This window comes from Thalassophryne amazonica, unplaced genomic scaffold (assembly GCF_902500255.1).
Source record: "Thalassophryne amazonica unplaced genomic scaffold, fThaAma1.1, whole genome shotgun sequence".
NCBI lineage: Eukaryota > Metazoa > Chordata > Actinopteri > Batrachoidiformes > Batrachoididae > Thalassophryne > Thalassophryne amazonica.
This window is the reverse complement of record NW_022986257.1, coordinates 297,330-318,602: the sequence shown is the minus strand read 5'-3', so window position 1 is coordinate 318,602 and position 21,273 is coordinate 297,330. Positions and strand designations below refer to the sequence as shown.

The 21,273-nt window shown below is 41.6% G+C and overlaps 1 protein-coding gene across 2 annotated transcripts in view; it reads left to right on the top strand.

The window, feature by feature from the left end:
- pik3c2b (phosphatidylinositol-4-phosphate 3-kinase, catalytic subunit type 2 beta) overlaps positions 1-21,273 on the top strand; it is a 186,716-nt gene that overhangs the window by 960 nt on the left and 164,483 nt on the right. The window lies entirely within an intron of this gene.

The window sequence follows — 21,273 nt, the reverse complement described above, 5'->3', positions numbered from 1 at the left end:
ATCTATCTACCTACCTACCTACCTGAGCTTGAGTCTTGATTGATTTAGGAGTCTGGGCTCACTGACCCTGGCTTTTGACTGATGCAGGACTCTCTGGGCAGGCTGAGCTCGAGTGATGACTGATACAGGACTCTCTGGTAGGCTTGGGGCCGATCCCGATGTAATTCGTGGATTGGAATTTCCCGATCCAACCTGCGGGATTTTCTGATACTGGAGAGAAACCACATCTGTGAAACCTCTCTCATGCTGCCTGCTTACTGTTGAACGGGGGTTCTGAGCCGAAGGCCAGCTGTTATGTTTTTTTTTTTTTTTTTTTTTTTTTTCTGTAGACAGTGGAGGGTTTTAAGCCTGGATAATGGCAAATTTCTGCCCAGATCTTGGGTTCAAATGGTCTGTGCCACCGAGCATGGATTTTCCAAAAGATGAACTGAATTGTTACTGAAAAATCAGCCGCTTCAACATCCCAAGGCTGTGAAACAGCATCTTAGAGCACAGGTGAGGAGGACAGCCAAACACAGATTCACTTTCTCTCTCCCTCTGCTGAATGGGAAAATTCTCAGTTAAAATCCTTCAGTATTAATCCAGAGCTGCTGCTGATACATTTAGAAATTTATTTTACAGTTGAAAGGCTTTGTGTTTCCAAAAAGTTTGAGAGAGAGGGAGAGAGAGCTGTCTGTACTCTTTGTCTATAAAAAATGAAAGTACTTAATTCTTTCACCAACACACCAAATCTAGTCTTTCATCTTTGATGCACCTTCTGGCAAATTGTAGCTGAACTTTCAGGTCACCTTTTTAAAAAAATCCTCATATAAAATCAACAACAATAATAATAATAATATTAAAGCAAACAGAGCTCTGGTATTGGATCGGAAAAGTATCGGTATCAGCAGATACAAATTCAGAGGAAATTCAGGTATCAGGATCGGATCGGAAGTGAAAAATTGTGGATTAGTGCATCCCTCATCTCTGGGCTCGCTGAGCCTGAGTGGTGACTGATCCAGGACTCTGGATTACTCGTCGACTTTGGACTGGTTAATGACGTTTTGGTAACAGTTCCATCAATACTCATGCCTACTTGGGCATTGTTCTTCAAATGTGTGTCAGTGTCGTGAAGCCTGGGACTTTAGACAAGATTAGATTAGAAGAATTTAAACTTGTTCATACACAATAAAATCAGAACATTTCAGAATCTTAGTTTGGTTATTATGGATTGCAGCAGTTGCTCATATTAATCTCTACTGATGTGTTACTGTGTTTCCTTCTTAAATACGAAAGATAAGACATCAGAATATATTTTGAAGTATTGGATGAGATGTATAGGCTCCAGTCCCCCGCGACTCTCAGAGTAAGTGGGTGTAGAAAATGTATTTGCTGGTTTGCTAACCTGGCAACTTTCTCCCTGACGGTCTGCTGGCTCTTTCTTTCTGTCTGTCTCTTTCTTTGAATTAGGACAGCGCATATTAATCAATGCGCCAGCAAAAGCTTCAACATAAATATCTCAGAGTTAACACAGGAACTAAATTTCATCCATTGTCCTAAGGCAGGTACAAACATTTAACCATAAATTGACAACACAGACATTTAACATTATACCAAACACACAAATGAACAATAAAAGGATCAGTCTGGAAATTAACAGAGCAAAATAAAAGCATAATTATCTATGGCTACATGACTGGTTAGTTTTCAACCAATTTTTTAAGAGCTTGTTTGAAAGTTGTGTATCGTCCACAGTTTCTGATGTGCTCTGGCAGAGCGTTCCATAAGTTTGTTCCTCTGATAGACACCACCATTTGGCCAAATTGAGTCCTACGTCTTTGAACAATACAGTCCCCTCTTGTTGATGCTCCAGTGCTTATTCCATTATTATTATTTTCCTATCAATAAATGTTTTTAGAGGCAGAGGGGTCAGCCCATTGAGAACTTTAAAAACCAGGCAAGCATCCAAGAACATCTGATGACTTTCAAAATCTAAAATACTATACTTACTTAAAATGTTACAATAATGATCATTTAAAGGCTTTCAATCTAAAACTTTTAAAGTTCTCTTAAACAGAGATTTCAGGGGATTCAGAATGCTCTCTGTTGTTGTCTCAAACTATGCTTTTCTAATCAATACAAGGTTGTAAATGATAAAATGGTAAATGGACTGCATTTATATACCACCTTTCCATCTGCATCAGACGCTCAAAGCACTTTACAATAATGCCTCACATTCACCCCGATGTCAGTCTGCTGCCATACAAGGTGCTCACTACACTCCAGGAGCAACTAGAGCCCTTGCTCCAGGGCCCTTAGTGATTTTCCAGTCAGGCTGGGATTTGAACTGAGGATCTTCTGGTCTCAAGCTCAACGCTTAACCACTAGACCATCACCTCCCCCATTGAGGTTGTATTTGTTCTCTTATTTCTGTTACCCGTCGAACACTTCTGTTAGATTTTAAGTGCAACCGCTGTGAATTTTAGCTCATTACTTTACTTCTGTGTGAATCTTGGGAGTGGTTAGCGTTTTCGTTAGTGGTTAGCTTGTGATAGCTTTGGCTTCAAGCTTGGATTGTCTTTTTCTTTTTGTATTGTTTTTTCCCCTCTGTTTTAAATAGTCCAGAAACTCTGTTTGTTTACTCTGAAGTAATGTTTAATCTAGAGATTTTTTTGCGAGATTTCCTGTCTGACCTGGGAATGTTCATGTGTGAAATCTGTTTGTGTGTGGTGTGTTGTTTTTACCATGTGGCTGAACATCACACACTGTACCACCAAACCTGTGATTTATTTATCCATCGATCCATTTTCTTCCGCTTATCTGGAGTCGGGTCGCGGGGACAGCAGCTCAAGCAAAGCCGCCCAGACCTCTCGATCCACACACACCTCCCCCAGCTCCTCCAAGGGAACCCCAAGGCGTTCCCAAGCCAGCCGAGAGACGTAGTCCCTCCAGCTTGTCCTGTAGGGGTGTCGGAAAAAATCGATTCACATCCGAATCGTGATTCTTATATATTATGATTCTGAATCGATCCAAAATGTCCAAGAATCAATTTTTTTAAAAGCATTTTTTAAACATAATCTTGCTTACTCGCTGCGTGTACTGTTTGTCAGGCAACGGCTTCCGTACTACAGCGTCCCCGCGAGGGGGGGGGTGGTCCGGCGTGCTTCAAACACTTTTGCGTTGCAGAGTTCAGTGGCTGTAGCTTAGCATGGCGGACGAAGAGCTAATTCAGCCAACACCGTCTTTGCTGAAGGCAAATGTTTGGGTGCATTTTGGATTTTATTATTTGCTGCGTAAGGAGGAGCTTGACGTGACTTATGTAGTGTGCAGAATTTGCAAAATGAAAGTCAAGTACTTTGGAAACACTTCAAATCCGCAAGCCCACATGCTACGCTATCGCCCAGAGCTAAAAGAGGGGAGCAGCGGTCTCTGCCGACTACTGACCAGCGCTTCGCTAAACTGCCAGCCATCTCCGAATGAGCAAAGCAGATAAGTAAATTTACATCTAGAATCACTTGATTAACCTTGTAAAGCTGCATTTTCTTAAACATAAACATTTTTTAAGTAATATAACTATTTCTCAGAGCTCTTTGAATCGAAAATCGATTCTGAATTGAATCATCAGCCCAAGAATCGGAATCGAATTGAATCGTGAGTTGTTGTACGATTCAGATCCCTAGTGTCCTGGGTCTTTCCCGGGGCCTCCTCTCAATGGGACGTGCCCGGAACACCTCTCCAGCGAGGCGTCCATGGGGCATCCGGAAAAGATGCCTGAGCCACCTCAACTGGCTCCTTTCGACGTGGAGGAGCAGCGGCTCGACTCAGAGTTCCTCCCGAGTGACCGAGGTCCTCACCCTATCTCTAAGGGAGCGCCCAGCCACCCTGCGGAGGAAACTCATCTCGGCCGCTTGTCCTCGCGATCTCGTTCTTTCGGTCATGAGCCAAATCTCATGACCATAGGTGAGGATTGGAACGTAGATAGATCGGTAAATCGAGAGCTTTATTTATTTATTTATTTATTTTTATCTCCGTGTGTGGTGTCTCAGGTTTTGGAAACCTACAGATAATTTTAAAATCCTGCCATGTGAACCAGCCATTAGTTTAGTGGAGTTAGATATTATGGGTACTCCAGATAAGCTTAGTGTCGGGTCGGCTAGCGCATCCGTTAACATTAGTTTTTCAATGCTGGCTAAAGATTATGGCTTTCGGAATGTTGTTAGGCGTAAGAAGTCACGTAGTGCCCAGTGCACACTTGTGGTACCTGGATCACAGTCGCCACTGTTTTTCAGCCTGTTGATAGTCGTGACTTCTACCCCTGTCTTTCAGGCCGAAATGGCGTGCATTAGGGATAGGGGATTTCATCACCCGCAAAGTTCGATTACAGATGCCAGCTGACGTTAAATGTATTCCTGGGGCAATGGTGCCCGACATGGCCTCTCACCTTGGGGTGCTGACGTAGCAAAAGGGCAGCTGGCCAAAGGAACATGACACTAAATATACCCACACAGTTATTCACAGTGGCACCAATGATAATAGGATGAGACACTTGGAGGTCAAAAAATGGACATGGAGAGGACTTGTGACCTAACCAGAAAGATGTTTCTACATCAAGTAACAATCTCTGGTCCCCTCCCCTCTCAGGGTAATGATGAGGTGTTTAGCAGGCTGACATCATTGAATACGTGGCTGGCACAATTTTGTAGACAACAAAGCTTTAGTTTCTTTGATAACTTGCCTTCTTTATCACGGCCACAGTGGCTTGGTGATGCTGGACGGCCTTCACCCTACTGGAGAAGGCACCGCCATCTTATCTGTGAACTAAGGGTGTAACGATACATGTATTTGTATTGAACCGTTTCGGTACGGGACGTTCGGTACAGGGCTGTGCACGGGTGAGTTTGCGTTGCCTGTGTTTACATTCACTGTTGCCAACTTGGCGACTTTCTTGCTAAATTTGGCGACTTTCCAAACCCCTGATGACTTATTTTCTCAAAAGCGACTAGTGACAAATCTAGCTACTTTTCCTGGTGTTACTGGAGACGTTTCTGATGTTTGGCGACTGAAAGTGAAAGTCTCTGTCACAGAGCGGCAGTGGGTCTCCCCCTCCGCCTGTAAAGCACTGAGCGGAGGGATATCTACAAGCCTCCTCACTTGGACTCGCTCAGCCTAATGACCTCGTTTGCTGCGCTGTGATTAAATGGTCCCCAGACTTTGAGAAGCCCTGGCCTTGAGAAGTTATTTTATTTATTTGTGGTTCTACATATTTTTAAGGTGGTTTTACTCACTTTTCTGCCTCTCCCACAGTGTTTTTGTTTTCAAAACTTTATTTAAAAAGATATAGCAAACATTAAATGAACAGTTAATTTGGGATTTTCATGTATCCCATAATCCCTTGCATGCCAGAGAGTCGCTGCAGTCAAAACAACATAGAGAATCCACATGATGACAGTTGTAAATGAATATTATACTACAGAAATGTATTTTTTATGCTTTCCATTATGTTAATAAGAAACTGCTGCATGCGTCTCAATGCAGTTCTCAATCTTACTGAGATCTCACAGTGCGGCGACCTCGCTGAGGTTTTGTAAACCGTACAAAAGTAAAGGGATTCTTTAACATTAATTCTGTTTAAAAAAAAAAAAAAATCCTTATAGAGTGTGACAGTTTTGGACAAGTTAATTTTTCTGGAAAAAATATGAAGGTTGAATAAAATTGAACAGGGTTCATGCTGGAACCGTTGTGCTGCACTTTACTTGTGGAAAGGTTTTGTTAAAAGCTGTTTACGAGGAATTTATTTTTTATAATATTTCATACATTTGTTGTTTATTTGAGAACATTTTATTTAACTTATTACCAGGCAGCACTTTACAATTATTTTATTTTCCTGTTTGATTAATGTTACAATAAATTGTTGGTTTAAACAAGCAAATTTAGTTTTTGCATTTTGTTCCCATACTGTACTGAAAATGAACCGAACTGTGACCTCACAACCGAGGTACATACAGAACCGTGATTTTTGTGTATCGTTACACCCCTACTGTGAACATAGATAGAGCTCTACAGGGAAGGTAATACTGTGACTCTACAGCATAAATGTACACGGTACATTTATGAGCATCCTTATGTTCGAACATGGTGGTCGTTATGGACAGTCCACGACTAGCACAGAAGTCCAATAAGAAATGACCATTCAGGTTTAGATCAGGGAGGCCGTTCCTCCCAATCACACCTCTCCAGATGTCTCTGTCATTGCTCACGTGTGCATTGAAGTCCCCCAGCAGAACAATGGAGTCCCCCACCGGAGCCCCATACAGGACTCCATTCAGGGACTCCAAGAAGGCCAAATACTCCAAAATTCAGAGTCCACAAGGCTCCAGACAACACAGCTCTCAGGTTCATAGGGGCACACAAACCTCTCCACCACGATAAGGTGATGGTTCCCGGAGAGGCAGTAAGTCAGACTCGTTTCTGGTAGAGTTGGCCTCCGCCAGGGCTGCACCTTATCACCAGTCCTGTTTGTGATATTCATGGACAGGATATCGAGGCGTAGTTGAGGGGAGGAGTGTTTCCGGTTTGGTGGGCTCAGGGTCTCATCACTGCTTTTTGCAGATGATGTGGTCCTGTTGGCTTCATCAGGTGGTGACTTCCAACACTCACTGGATCGGTTCGCAGCCAAGTGTGAAGAGGCTGGGATGAGGATCAGCACCTCTAAATCTGAGGCCATGGTTCTCAGCAGGAAACCCATGGATTGCCTACTCCGGGTAGGGAATACGGTGTTGCCCCAATCAATCAATCAATCAATTTTTTTTTATATAGCGCCAAATCACAACAAACAGTTGCCCCAAGGTGCTTTATATTGTAAGGCAAGGCCATACAATAATTATGTAAAACCCCAACGGTCAAAACGACCCCCTGTGAGCAAGCACTTGGCTACAGTGGGAAGGAAAAACTCCCTTTTAACAGGAAGAAACCTCCAGCAGAACCAGGCTCAGGGAGGGGCAGTCTTCTGCTGGGACTGGTTGGGGCTGAGGGAGACTCCTTCCCCAAGTGAAGGAGTTCAAGTACCTCGTGGTCTTGTTCACGAGTGAGGGGACGATGGAGTGTGAGATTTGCCGGAGAATCGGCGCAGCAGGGGCAGTATTGCATTCATTCTACTGTACTGTTGTGGCGAAAAGGGAGCTGAGCTGAGTTGCTCCCAGTGTGTAGTGAGCGCCTTGTATGGCAGCACCCTGACATCGGGGTGAATGTGAGGCATAATTGTAAAGCGCTTTGAGCATCTGATGCAGATGGAAAAGTGCTATATAAATGCAGTCCATTTATATAAAACTGTAAAATGTGGAATTTCCTGAATTTCCTGGTCATCCCAGATTTTGGGCTGTATTGACTTGTACATATGAGGTACAGCTTGGCAAACACCAAAAATGGATTCAGCACAAAAAATACCTTTTAGAAAAGTCCACTTGCCAACTTTTGCCAAAAGTCTATTTGCCCACTCAGAAATGCCAGAGGCTTTTCATGCCTCCTGTACACATTTTGGTGATTTTGACCTGGGCTATACAGTCTAGTGACTTATTTATTCCAGATGACAATGTGGGATATATTCTGACAAGTAGTCATTAAGGGATGGCCAGTAAAGTCACCGAGACCATTAATTTTGACTACAATCTTTATTGTATCATCGCAATTGGTAATTTGTACGTTAATTCAAGGTCTGTTTTTGAGAGTTTCTTTCATCCAATTAAAGCCAGATTTAAACTGCGGTATCACTTTAGCCAATTTCAATCTGAAAGGAAATTTCCCAGTCATTAGTGACAAGTTACAAAAATACGTAAAAGGTTTCACAATACAATCAATAATAATTTTAATCAGACATATCAAAATTATCACTATCGGCTGATTCCCCCCCCCCCCCCCCCCCCCCCTTGAGTTTACGAACAATGTCAATTATTTTGTATTCATCAGTTTCTTTAATGAACATTGAATCCTGAATTTTATTGTTTTACAGTAATCCAAATCCCACCCCTGCCACATTTCTCCCTGTAATGTGGAGTTGCGTCAGGAAGGGCATCTGGCGTAAAACCTGTGCTAATTCAACATGCAGATCCACCTTGGATTTGCTGTGGCGACCCCGAGTGCAAACAAGGGAGCAGCCGAAGGGACTTACTAGTTTTACAGTAATCCAAAGAACGCAGTCCAGAAGATACAGTTGAATCAGCTAAATATTTACCCACGTTTACAAAGTAATCAGTGTTCTGCTATAGCTTTATTCGCCTTAACAACTGTACCAGTACTTGTGTAAAAAAAAAAAAAAAAAAAAGGGCAAGATGTTCTTTAACACCTTTTCTTTCAAGAGTTTGATCTTATGGCCTCAGACAGTGGACTCATCTCTGTGCTTGTTCTGTTAGACGTCAGTGCTGCTTTTGATACTGTTGACCATAAAATTTTATTATAGAGATTAGAGCATGCCATAGGTATTAAAGGCACTGCGCTGCGGTGGTTTGAATCATATTTATCTAATAGATTACAATTTGTTTATGTAAATGGGGAATCTTCTTCACAGACTAAGGTTAATTATGGAGTTCCACAAGGTTCTGTGCTAGGACCAATTTTATTCACTTTATACATGTTTCCCTTAGGCAGTATTATTAGATGGCATTGCTTAAATTTTCATTGTTACGCAGATGATACCCAGCTTTATCTATCCATGAAGCCAGAGGACACACACCAATTAGTAAGTAAGTAAGTAAATTTTATTTATATAGCACCTTTCACAGACAAGAGCCACAAGGTGCTTCACAACATAAAAGCAGAGTACACCACACAGAACATCAGACAATGGCCGAGACATAAAAACATAAAACATAACATAGGATAACAGAGCAGCCTAAAAGCTAAGCAAACGCTTGAGTAAAAAAGAAAGTCTTAAGTTGGCTTTTACAAGTATCGACAGAGTCCAATGAGCGCAGAGAGAGCGGGAGACCATTCCAAAGCCTGGGAGCAACAGCCTGGAAGGATCACTCTCCTCTGGTTGCAAAATGGGTGCGAGGAACCATCAACAGATTTTGGTCCACAGACCTCAAAGCCCTGGCAGGGGCATAAGGCTGGATAAGGTCACAGATATAGGGAGGCGCCTGGCCATGTAGAGCTCTAAAAGTTAAAACCAAAATTTTAAAATTGATCCTGAAGGACACTGGCAGCCAATGAGGCTCCTTTAAAATTGGGGAAATATGAGTCCTTCTGTTAGCTTGTGTCAGAATTCTTGCTGCAGAATTCTGTACCAACTGCAGTCGACACAACTCCTTCTTGTTTAGACATGAAAACAAACTGTTACAATAGTCTAAACGTGTTGATACAAAAGCATGAATAATAAGCTCTAAATCATTTCGAGACACCATTTTCCTGAGCTTAGAAATGTTTCTTAATTGAAAGAAGCAATTCCTCGTCAGCTGTTTACAATGCTGTACCAACGACATGTCTTTGTCAGAAATGACACCCAGGTTTCGAAGACATGATTTAGCATACTGGCCCAGGTCTCCCAAGTACTGCTGAATACCTGGAATATGGGCATCAGGGGCAATAACCAATGTCTCTGTTTTGTCTGCATTAAGCTGAAGAAAGTTATTCGTTAGCCATTGTTTAATTTCCGCCAAACAGTGGAGGAGGGAATCAAGCCTCTTAATCTCAGATGGCTTAAAGGAGCAGTAAAGCTGGATGTCATCCGCAAATAACTGGTAAGAGACATCAGTAAATCTTTGAATGATCCTACCTAAAGGGATCAAGTACAATAAAAACAAAATGGGGCCCAATACAGAACCCTGAGGGACTCCACATAACAGGTCCGCAGACTCTGACCTTATCTGGTTAGCAAAAACGCTAAAGCTGCGCCCAGACAGATATACTTTCAAAAGAGCCGTTTCCGTAGAGTGTTGTCTACGAAAACCGGACTGAAACCTGTCATGAATGTTATTCTGATCCAGGAAGAGTGTCAGTTGGTCTGAAACCACCCTCTTGAGGATCTTAGACAGGAATGGGAGCTTAGAAATAGGTCTAAAACTACTTAGCTCCATTTGATTTAAACCTGGTTTTTTCAGTAGAGGCAACACTATGGCATGCTTAAAAGCACTGGGAAACACACCGGTGGACAAAGAAAGATTTACCATTCTAGTAACGCACGGACCAATTACCTCAAATACTTTAATAAAGAGCCTGTAGGGAAGGATGTCCAATGAGCAAGAGGAAGGTTTCATCTTGCTCACCAATGCCGAAATATCAGCAAGTGTCACAGCCCTAAATGAAGACCAAATGCTGGGAGCAGGCTCAATAACAGTAGACGTACCACACAGGGAGGGTGGAATTTTATCCTTAATCAACTTGATTTTGTCAGTGAAAAAACTCAAAAAAGCATTGCTGTCAGCTTCAGAAAACTCAGGAGTAACTGAAGCAGCAGGACATACAAGAGAGTTGATTGTATCAAACAACACTCTGGGATTCTTCTTATTCACAGACACCAGCTGACGTATGTAGACAGAGCGGGCACTCTCTGCCATTTTGTTATATGATAGAACCAGCTCCCTGAGATGAAGCCTGTGAACCTCAAGTTTAGAGGATTTCCACAGGCGTTCAGCCCTCGACACAGTCTCTTAAGACTTAAGAGCTCTTCATTTATCCAAGGGCACTAATTTTTCTGTAAAGACACGTATTTAACAGGAGCCAAATGATCAAGAATAGTATCACAGTGATGGTTAAAACACTGGATAAAAATGTCCACATCAAGAAAATCAGTGAACAAACAAGGATTAAACATAGAAGAAAATCTTTCTGCAGTTTCAGCAGTGATGATACGCCTCCGAGACTTAACTTCTAAGGGCTTCTGATCAGAGCTGGAATGCAGGTCAAACGAAACAAGACTATGGTCGCTCAAGTGGACATCTTTTATAGACATATTTAAAATGTCTAGGCCAAGTGTAAAAACTAAATCTAAAATGTGACCCTTTTGGTGAGTGGGCTCAGAAACGTTGCACAAAATTAAAAGCTTCAGTCAACGGTAAAAGCTCCATAGCAGAGCAAGATAACTTGTCATCAACATGAAGGTTAAAATCTCCAAGAATTAAAACAGATTCCAACGTTATAATAGAGGATAAAAAGTCACTAAAATCCTTAAAGGCAGTAGCAGGGCCTGGGGGGCGATAAACCAACACACAGAAAAATGGGTTAGAAAAATTACCTAAACTGCAGGATTGTCTTACAGACATAAAGACATGGATGACCTCTAATTTCCTGCTTTTAAACTCAGATAAAACTGAAGTTATTGTACTTGGCCCCACAAATCTTAGAAACATGGTGTCTAACCAGATCCTTACTCTGGATGGCATTACCCTGACCTCTAGTAATACTGTGAGAAATCTTGGAGTCATTTTTGATCAGGATATGTCCTTCAATGTGCATATTAAACAAATATGTACGACTGCTTTTTTTTTTTGAGGTCTTGTCTCAGAGTGATGCTGAAAAACTAATTCATGCATTTATTTCCTCTAGGCTGGACTATTGTAATTCATTATTATCAGGTTGTCCTAAAAGTTCCCTAAAAAGCCTTCAGTTAATTCAAAATGCTGCAGCTAGAGTACTGACAGGGACTAGAAGGAGAGAGCATATCTCACCCATATTGGCCTCTCTTCATTGGCTTCCTGTTAATTCTAGAATAGAATTTAAAATTCTTCTTCTTACTTATAAGGTTTTGAATAATCAGGTCCCATCTTATCTTATGGACTTCATAGTACCATATCACCCCAATAGAGCGCTTCGCTCTCAGACTGCAGGCTTACTTGTAGTTCCTAGGGTTTGTAAGAGTAGAATGGGAGGCAGAGCCTTCAGCTATCAGGCTCCTCTCCTGTGGAACCAGCTCCCAATTCAGATCAGGGAGACAGACACCCTCTCTACTTTTAAGATTAGGCTTAAAACTTTCCTTTTTGCTAAAGCTTATAGTTAGGGCTGGATCAGGTGACCCTGAACCATCCCTTACTTATGCTGCTATAGACTTAGACTGCTGGGGGGTTCCCATGATGCACTGAGTGTTTCTTTCTCTTTTTGCTCTGTATGCACCACTCTGCATTTAATCATTAGTGATCGATCTCTGCTCCCCTCCACAGCATGTCTTTTTCCTGGTTCTCTCCCTCAGCCCCAACCAGTCCCAGCAGAAGACTGCCCCTCCCTGAGCCTGGTTCTGCTGGAGGTTTCTTCCTGTTAAAAGGGAGTTTTTCCTTCCCACTTGCTCACAGGGGGTCATTTTGACCGTTGGGGTTTTTCTGTAATTATTGTATGGCTTTGCCTTACAATATAAGGCACCTTGGGGCAACTGTTTGTTGTGATTTGCGCTATATGAATAAAATTGATTTGATTTGATTTCTCTTATTTATGACTTAATTTAAAATCTTCCAAGTACCCTAATGATAGCCCACTGTTTAACCTCTAATACATGACATTGAGGTGAATTTTGTGTTTGTTATACCAGGTAAATATTTGGAAACTGTTTGATACTTGTATGACCCTTATGTGTTGGTAGTCTCACTAATTTAGAAGATCTTCACTTAGCCTGGAAAAAGAGTTTGTTGCTCTATAAGAAAGCCCTTCGTGAAGCTAGGACATCTTTCTACTCATCACTAATTGAAGAAAATAAGAACAACCCAGGTTTCTTTTCAGCACTGTAGCCAGGCTGACAAAGAGTCAGAGCTCTATTGAGCTGAGTATTCCATTAACTTTAACTAGTAATGACTTCATGACTTTCTTTGCTAACAAAATTTTGACTATTAGAGAAAAAATTACTCATAACCATCCCAAAGATGTATCGTTATCTTTGGCTGCTTTCAGTGATGCCGGTATTTGGTTAGACTCTTTCTCTCCGATTGTTCTGTCTGAGTTATTTTCATTAGTTACTTCATCCAAACCATCAACATGCTTATTAGACCCCATTCCTGCCAGGCTGCTCAAGGAAGTCCTACCATTATTTAATGCTTCAATCTTAAATATGATCAATCTATCTTTGTTAGTTGGTTATGTACCACAGGCCTTTAAGGTGGCAGTAATTAAACCATTACTTAAAAAGCCATCACTTGACCCAGCTATCTTAGCTAATTATAGGCCAATCTCCAACCTTCCTTTTCTCTCAAAGATTCTTGAGAGGGTAGTTGTAAAACAGCTAACTGATCACCTGCAGAGGAATGGTCTATTTGAAGAGTTTCAGTCAGGTTTTAGAATTCATCATAGTACAGAAACAGCATTAGTGAAGGTTACAAATGATCTTCTTATGGCTTCGGACAGTGGACTTATCTCTGTGCTTGTTCTGTTGGACCTCAGTGCTGCTTTTGATACTGTTGACCATAAAATTTTATTACAGAGATTAGAGCATGTCATAGGTATTAAAGGCATTGCGCTGCGGTGGTTTGAATCATATTTGTCTAATAGATTACAGTTTGTTCATGTAAATGGGGAATCTTCTTCACAGACTAAAGTTAATTATGGAGTTCCACAAGGTTCTGTGCTAGGACCAATTTTATTCACTTTATACATGCTTCCCTTGGGCAGTATTATTAGACGGTATTGCTTAAATTTTCATTGTTACGCAGATGATACCCAGCTTTATCTATCCATGAAGCCAGAAGATACACACCAATTAGCTAAACTGCAGGATTGTCTTACAGACATAAAGACATGGATGACCTCTAATTTCCTGCTTTTAAACTCAGATAAAACTGAAGTTATTGTACTTGGCCCCACAAATCTTAGAAGCATGGTGTCTAACCAGATCGTTACTCTGGATGGCATTTCCCTGATCTCTAGTAATACTGTGAGAAATCTTGGAGTTATTTTTGATCAGGATATGTCATTCAAAGCGCATATTAAACAAATATGTAGGACTGCCTTTTGCATTTACGCAATATCTCTAAAATCAGAAAGGTCTTGTCTCAGAGTGATGCTGAAAAACTAATTCATGCATTTGTTTCCTCTAGGCTGGACTATTGTAATTCATTATTATCAGGTTGTCCTAAAAGTTCCCTAAAAAAGCCTTCAGTTGGTTCAGAATGCTGCAGCTAGAGTACTGACGGGGACTAGCAGGAGAGAGCATATCTCACCCGTGTTGGCCTCCCTTCATTGGCTTCCTGTTAATGCTAGAATAGAATTTAAAATTCTTCTTCTTACTTATAAGGTTTTGAATAATCAGGTCCCATCTTATCTTAGGGACCTCATAGTACCATATTACCCATTAGAGCGCTTCGCTCTCAGACTGCGGGCTTACTTGTAGTTCCTAGGGTTTGTAAGAGTAGAATGGGAGGCAGAGCCTTCAGCTTTCAGGCTCCTCTCCTGTGGAACCAGCTCCCAATTCAGATCAGGGAGACAGATACCCTCTCTACTTTTAAGATTAGGCTTAAAACTTTCCTTTTCGCTAAGGCTTATAGTTAGGGCTGGATCGGGTGACCCTGGACCATCCCTTGGTTATGTTGCTTTAGACGTAGACTGTGTTTCATAATTATTGTATGGCCTTGCCTTGCAATGTGGAGCGCCTTGGGGCAACTGTTTGTTGTGATTTGGCGCTATACAAGAAAAAAGTTGATTGATTGATTTGATAGTGTCGTTAATTTCTTATCAATCAATCCAAGTACCCTTAATGTTTGTTTTTATTTTTTCCAATAAATCACTGTAATACTTTTACAAGATTGCATAATGTTAGTTTATTTTTATTATGTCTTATATCTTTTCTCAGCATTAAATGTTCTTAGTTTTAAGAACTGCTTTTACAGAAAGTTCTTCTTTTTACATGCATTTTCAGTCCCTTAAGTGATCCAAGGTTTGTCAACATTTTGCTTATTTCCAACATTTGACACCAAAGAGCAACGTTTATCATATAAATAGGAGATAATAGAAATGAATGACTCACAAGATTGATCAATGTCCTCAATGTAAATGTTACTCCAGTTTTGATCACTTAAGCCCATTCTAAGATTTTCCAAAGTTTCCTTTATTTTCCTTTTGAAATTTGTACTTTCTATATGGTCAGTTTTGTCACCCAAAGAATTCAGAACTCCAAAAACTGTTAAATGATCACCGATATCACTAATAAGTCGTCCCCCCTCTAAATTCCCCACAGTAACATTTGTACGTATATTGTCAATAAGTGTCGCTTTATTCAGTTATTCTAGGTGGATGAGTAATTACTGGATACATTCCTAGACAAAACACTGAATTTATAAATTCAGTTATACCGTATGTATTTGACCGTGAGGATTTAAGAAGTCAATGTTGAAGTCTCCACAAACAAATACAGACTTATTATTTTTAATAGTGTTGTACATCTCAGTCAGCTTTCCCACAAAAGTTTTTGTTTGATCCTGGTGCTCTGTAAACACAGCTTAGAATTATATTTTTTGATTTTTCACATTTAATTTTTACAGTGACACATTCCATGACATTTTCCAAAGAAACACACGTTTTGAATGATTTCACAGTGATGAGCAGAACTAACATAAAGTGCCACGCAACCACCCTGTTTATTCATCCTATTTATAGGAAAGAAATCATAACCCTCAAACTGGACAATGTCCATATGCTCCCTGTTCAACCACGTCTCAGAAATTGCGATAACTGAAAAATGTTTATTTGCACTATTTAAACAATCCTGAATTTTTGACAAGTTCATGGAAGGACTTCTGCTATTAAGATGTATGATGGAGAATGTGACATTTGGCACAGTAAATTTGCTAAATGTTTCCTCAGAAAAATAATTGCAATGGTGAGTAATATTTTTAAGAAAAAAACTGATCTATATTCAATATTAAGAAATCTATGTTCGGTGTAATCAAAATTTTTTAAGCTGAGCTCCTGTGCAGGAGTAAACTGATAAGAATCAGTTGAGATAATAATAATAAAAAAATGATGATCCACGAACCAAAAATGCGGCTCAACAAAGTCTAGCTGGTAAATGTGAATATATTTGTGGTATACGTTTTCATAAAATTTGTCCCATAGCGAAAGAAAAACAAACAAATCAACCGCAAAAGAAATCATTACAAGTAAATGAAAAGGAACCAATAATAAGCAGTGTCCTCCTTAAGCTTAAATTTATCCAGATCCGAGAGCTTTCATCACATTTTTTGCTTCCTCTGGAGATCCCTTTAATTTAATTCACACTTTACAGTCCTGGTCCAAGTTGCGAGTATTTTTTATTTGTTTTTTTTAGAGCTCTGGCTTGTCTTGCAATATCAGCATTTTTCTTTGTCAAATGTTCGTTTACATACACCTCACCTCCTTTCAGCGTTTTTGTAATATTTTATGTAATATAATATTTTTTTGAAATATTAAAAATATTAATGCGAATGCTGGTGACTTTGGTGGTGCTGTGATGTCTGAGGCGTGGACCAGCCGTCACGTGAAGGGGTGACCTCTTGTGACACACACCAGCTCTTCATTGTCTCCGTGATGGGGCCCCTCCCCCTTCTGCTTCCTGCAGCTGGAACAGAAAAGATTTTCTCTCCTTGTGGGTGGTTTGGATTTGGGTCCGGGTCTGTCCTTGGCTGGTGTTGGTTCTGTTCCTGTATTTGTAAAAATGTGTGAACCTGCTCTGAGGGAACAAAAGTGTTCATAGTTTCCTCAAAGCTTTTCAAATGTTTGCTCAAAAATGGAACTTTTTCTCACCCATTTTTAGTCCATTTGTCAGAAATCTACACCTGCAGAGTTAAACAGAGTGTTTGTATTTTCTACGCTTTTTCCAGCTGCTGCTTCAAAAACCAGCAGAAACAAAAAAGTAAAAACTTAAAGGAAAAGAAAAGCCACTGATAAAATACAGCTGGGAAAATAGATGGTGCTATAAAGTAACAATTGAGAGATGAGATGAGATATACTTTATTGATCTCACAGTGGAGAAATTATGTTTACACTCCAGTTACCTCACACAGCAATTAGTCCACAATTATTACTTGTTTACAGTAATAGTGGCACATATCAGAGTTGAAAACTGCACATACACATTTGACAATGTTTATGTGCACTAAGTTTGAAGAAGTCTGTTATCCGAATTGAGGTAAGTGGGTGAAGGTCACGCAGCAAACGTGAGATTCACCACCATCATCTTGGGGGGGAGAACATGGGCTGCAGCTAAAACTGCACTGCCCCCGCAAAAGGGAAAAGGAATAATGTTAGCAGGCGCAGGAGAGGGGAGTGTTGATGGGGGGGATAGGAGGCAGGTGGGGGGAGGGAATGGAGCATGCTTCAGTCCTGTGAGAAGCAGTTTATTGTCTTTGTGAGATGAGATAAGAAACAGCCAATGTTCCCCAGGCCGAAAAAATTCCTCTGGAGGAAAACAGTTGGGCAATTTGACCTTCAGGCTTGATAAACCTGTAATGTTATGGTTTGAGCAGTGAAAATCACTGCTCAAAGAAGAATATTCCCAATTCTGAATTAAGAATATTCACCGGCCTCTGAAATCTTCACCTTCATCTGCAAGGCATGCATCTGCTCCAAGATGTCATCCAACTTGCGTCTGAGTTCAAGAGACATTGCAGTCTGAGAATGCACTGCCTTGCCCACCTCGTTGTTCATGACGGACAAGCGAGGGGCTGTGGTTTTTGATGCCGCCATGTTGCCAATTTTCCAGTAGATCAGGGCAGCACATAAGCCAGAAAATACCAGCCCTGCTACCATAAGACCAAAAATGAATAATTCCTCGACGTCCTCAACAGAGAAAGGCGCAAAGCATGCAGCATGGCATGATCCCCAGGAGTCGAGAACATAGCCCGCAGGATACGTTCCATCTGGGCAGGTAGGATCCCTTGGTCCTGACCTTCTTGTAGAAAAAATGGTGTCAATAGCATTCAGAGACCAGCTGATCAATTCCATGGTTAATCCAATAGTAGTCCAATAGATCAGAATCCAATATAATTTGAGGAATTCACAGTCTGGTGAAGTAGGGACTTGAAGGCTAAAGCAGAGAACAGAGATAAGGGAGAGTGGAGGAGATGCGACCGCCCTCGTCAGAGTCCCAAGCTGTATGAATTGATACGTATCAATGAAAATAAGGAGCTCTTACAGCTGAAATATCTGCCTAATGAGAATTCATCCATCATGGACGATTTCATAGATGCTGCCACTGACACAATTTTAAGCCCCTTTCACACCGGGGGTGCTCCCGGTTGCGCCGTGCATCATTATGACAACGCCGCGTGGAAGCAACTCTGTGCCGAGATGATGCAGCTCGGCGCCACAACAGCGTGAGGGCGCAAAGGAGGAAGCAAGTCAGGTGCCGAAAAATTAAACCTGTTTAATTTTTTTGGCGTCCTGTGCTCAACGCAGAAAGGAAGTGGTTCCAGCGCAAGTCGGGGCAAAGATGCATAACTCGGGACAAAGAGGCGTGACTGGAAGCCAATTTATGATTCCTGCTGTGTTCCATTGTTCCCGCAGTATAAATCACACAGGATTGTTTTTATACCGTGTACTTAATGCAGTAAAAACTACACACTGAAGAAAAAAAAATGCAGACTGATTGGCAGAAATATCCAGTAAAATGTCCGGACATCTCTAGTCCACTCATGGACGTTCGTTCACGTGTGCACATATGAACAATTAAAAGAAAAAAAAGTCTGGCTGCAGGCATTAGTTCCTTGTTCTCTGCTCAAACTCTCACATCACAGTTAAAAAAAGGACAAAAAAGGACATAAGTCCTGAGACAGGACATGTCAGCATCAAGTAGAACTCCAGACATCTCCGCATTTGCTTGACGGTCCGTTCACGTGCATCTCGCAGTCAAAGGAGGAAAGAAAAGAAAAAAAAATTTGTCTGCAGGCAGTTTCTGCTCAGATTCTCTCAGCACAGTTAAAAAGGACATAAGTCCAGGACATGTCAGCATCAAGTAGAACTCCAGACATCTCCGCATTTGCTTGACGGTCCGTTCACGTGCATCTCGCAGTCAAAGGAGGAAAGAAAAGAAAAAAAAATTTGTCTGCAGGCAGTTTCTGCTCAGATTCTCTCAGCACAGTTAAAAAGGACATAAGTCCAGGACATGTCAACATCAAGTAGATCTCCAGACATCTCCACATTTGCTTAAGGACGGTCCGCGCGCGCATCTCATGGTCAAGGGAGGAAAGATAAACTATAACAGAACTCAGAGCACAGCCCTGCAGCTCAGCACAAGTAGAGAAGTCAGAGTGCACAGTCTGTCTGCAGCCAAACTGTGCATGCTGACTTCTCTGTGCAGAGAACCTGCAGGCTGTGTTCTCACCTCCTCTTTGCCCCCTGCTGCGCGCACCTGACGCAGAAATTCCTGTGTCGTCATGACGCCACAGGGAGCAACTGGGAGCAGCCCCTGTGTGAAAGGAGTTTTAACCAATCAGAAGACACCCCCAGATTGCTTGTGGAATGCTGACGTAGCACGGGCATAGAAAAGCTACACGTTGCGAACACATACTGAGGTAAATACTGTAATTTCTGGATGATAAGCTGCCACTTTTTCCACATGCTTTGAACACTGCAGCTTAAACAGTGATGCAGCTAATTTATGGATTTTTTTCAGGCTTTCCGCTGAGTCACAATACGTTAATTGATGCTGTCCACTAATTGGCTGAAAGCTGTGGTCCTCATGCAGTGTAAATTCACACACACAATAAATATAAAGTCTTACCTGTTCGTTTTTGTGAATTCATCAACACATCCTGCAGAAAACCACATCTGAAAACGATTAAATCCTTGTCGTGGATGAAGAAAAGTCCCTCTGGCACATGCGCTGCAGTCGCGCCTCCCATTAAAACAGCGGAGGCCCCCCCACCGTGTCTTTAGGCTGCAGTCGCGCTCAGTCGGTGGAGTCTTTTCGCCCCCCTTCCCCACCGTGTCTTTAGGCTGCATTACAAGTTGAAAACGACACAGTGCCTCATTAACATCTCATTTAGCACAGACACCAGGTGATCCTGGCTGCACGAGGACATTATCTCATGATGCACAAGGGAAAAAAAAAAACGTTGAAATTACCGGTAATCAGTTCTGCGTGTGGAGTGGAGATGCCGTGAGACACTGTGCATGTTGGATGAAGTGCACCTCTTAAAAACAGCATTTGCGGTACGTATTTAATTAAAAGTTCAAAAATCTTTCTGTCTAAGAGGTGGTAAGCAGGTGGTTTCACTGATTAACATCACTTTGAGCAGGTGGAATCAGTTCATCAGTGAAATCACCTGGTGCAGTGGGTGCTTTCAGAGAAAGCCTTGCACCCTCTCAGCCCTTTCTGGAATGAGTTTGAGACCCTTTCTACACTGCAGGGTGACACTGGTGGAGTGTTGAACCTCTGTGCCCATGTGACGTCATACGTCGCTGTTATAGCAGCTGGCGTGGCCGCCTGCTGGTGGCTGTAGACCAGCCATACAAAAATGCTCCTACTTTAACATAAGTGACCACAAATGCCTCCAACTTTTCACATGGGTTCTCAGTATCGTAATCTACCAACCCAACTGTAACCTATCAGTGGGTTTTCTTTTCCTTTAAATGAATTCAAGCTGCTCCTTTGAATAATTTCACTCCAAAATAATTTCTAACATCTTTAAACAACTTACTTTTTTACCCAAGCACAACATATGGCCATCAGGTATTGCGAAGACCTGGTGTCCATCCATCTGTCTGTCTGTGCTCAACATAAGTCCGTAGTCTTCAAATTCACAGGGAACATTCTTGGGCCACAGACCTTGGACATGTTCAAAGATAGCTCACCTTGACCTATTTTAAGAGGTTAAAATGTCACATTCTGTACCTAATTTTATGGCATGATCTCACAGACGTTAGCGTGGTGACGTCACACAGTGCTAGCTAGAAACACATAAAACCCTCCTTTCTTCAAAAAGCACATACCAGTCTCGGACTTCCGGTGCAGCGACTCATGGAGTAGGACGCGTTTTTCTTAGCTCCTGCAACTACTTCTATAAAACCAATCTTAGGCACACTTCATCTTTTTAATCTTTTTTCCTTTTTCTTTTGTTTTTTGGTGTGTGTTTGCTTCGCCACCATATCTTCAGTTTACCGCCAACCTCTTCCCGATAAAGATGCCTCCAAAACAAGCTAAGCTAAATATACAGCCGTCGCGGCCTTCTCCTCCCGCTCCATCCTCGGCTGGTGGTGGCTCGTGCTCCCCCTCCTGCTCGTTCGAAGCTGCAAGCGGCGGCTGTCTTCCCCATGACTTCAAGGCCGAATTGCTCTCGTCACTCAGCACCGAGATGTCGGTTATTTTTAAATCTGAGCTACAAGTGGCCCTGACTCAAAATTTATCAAGCATCG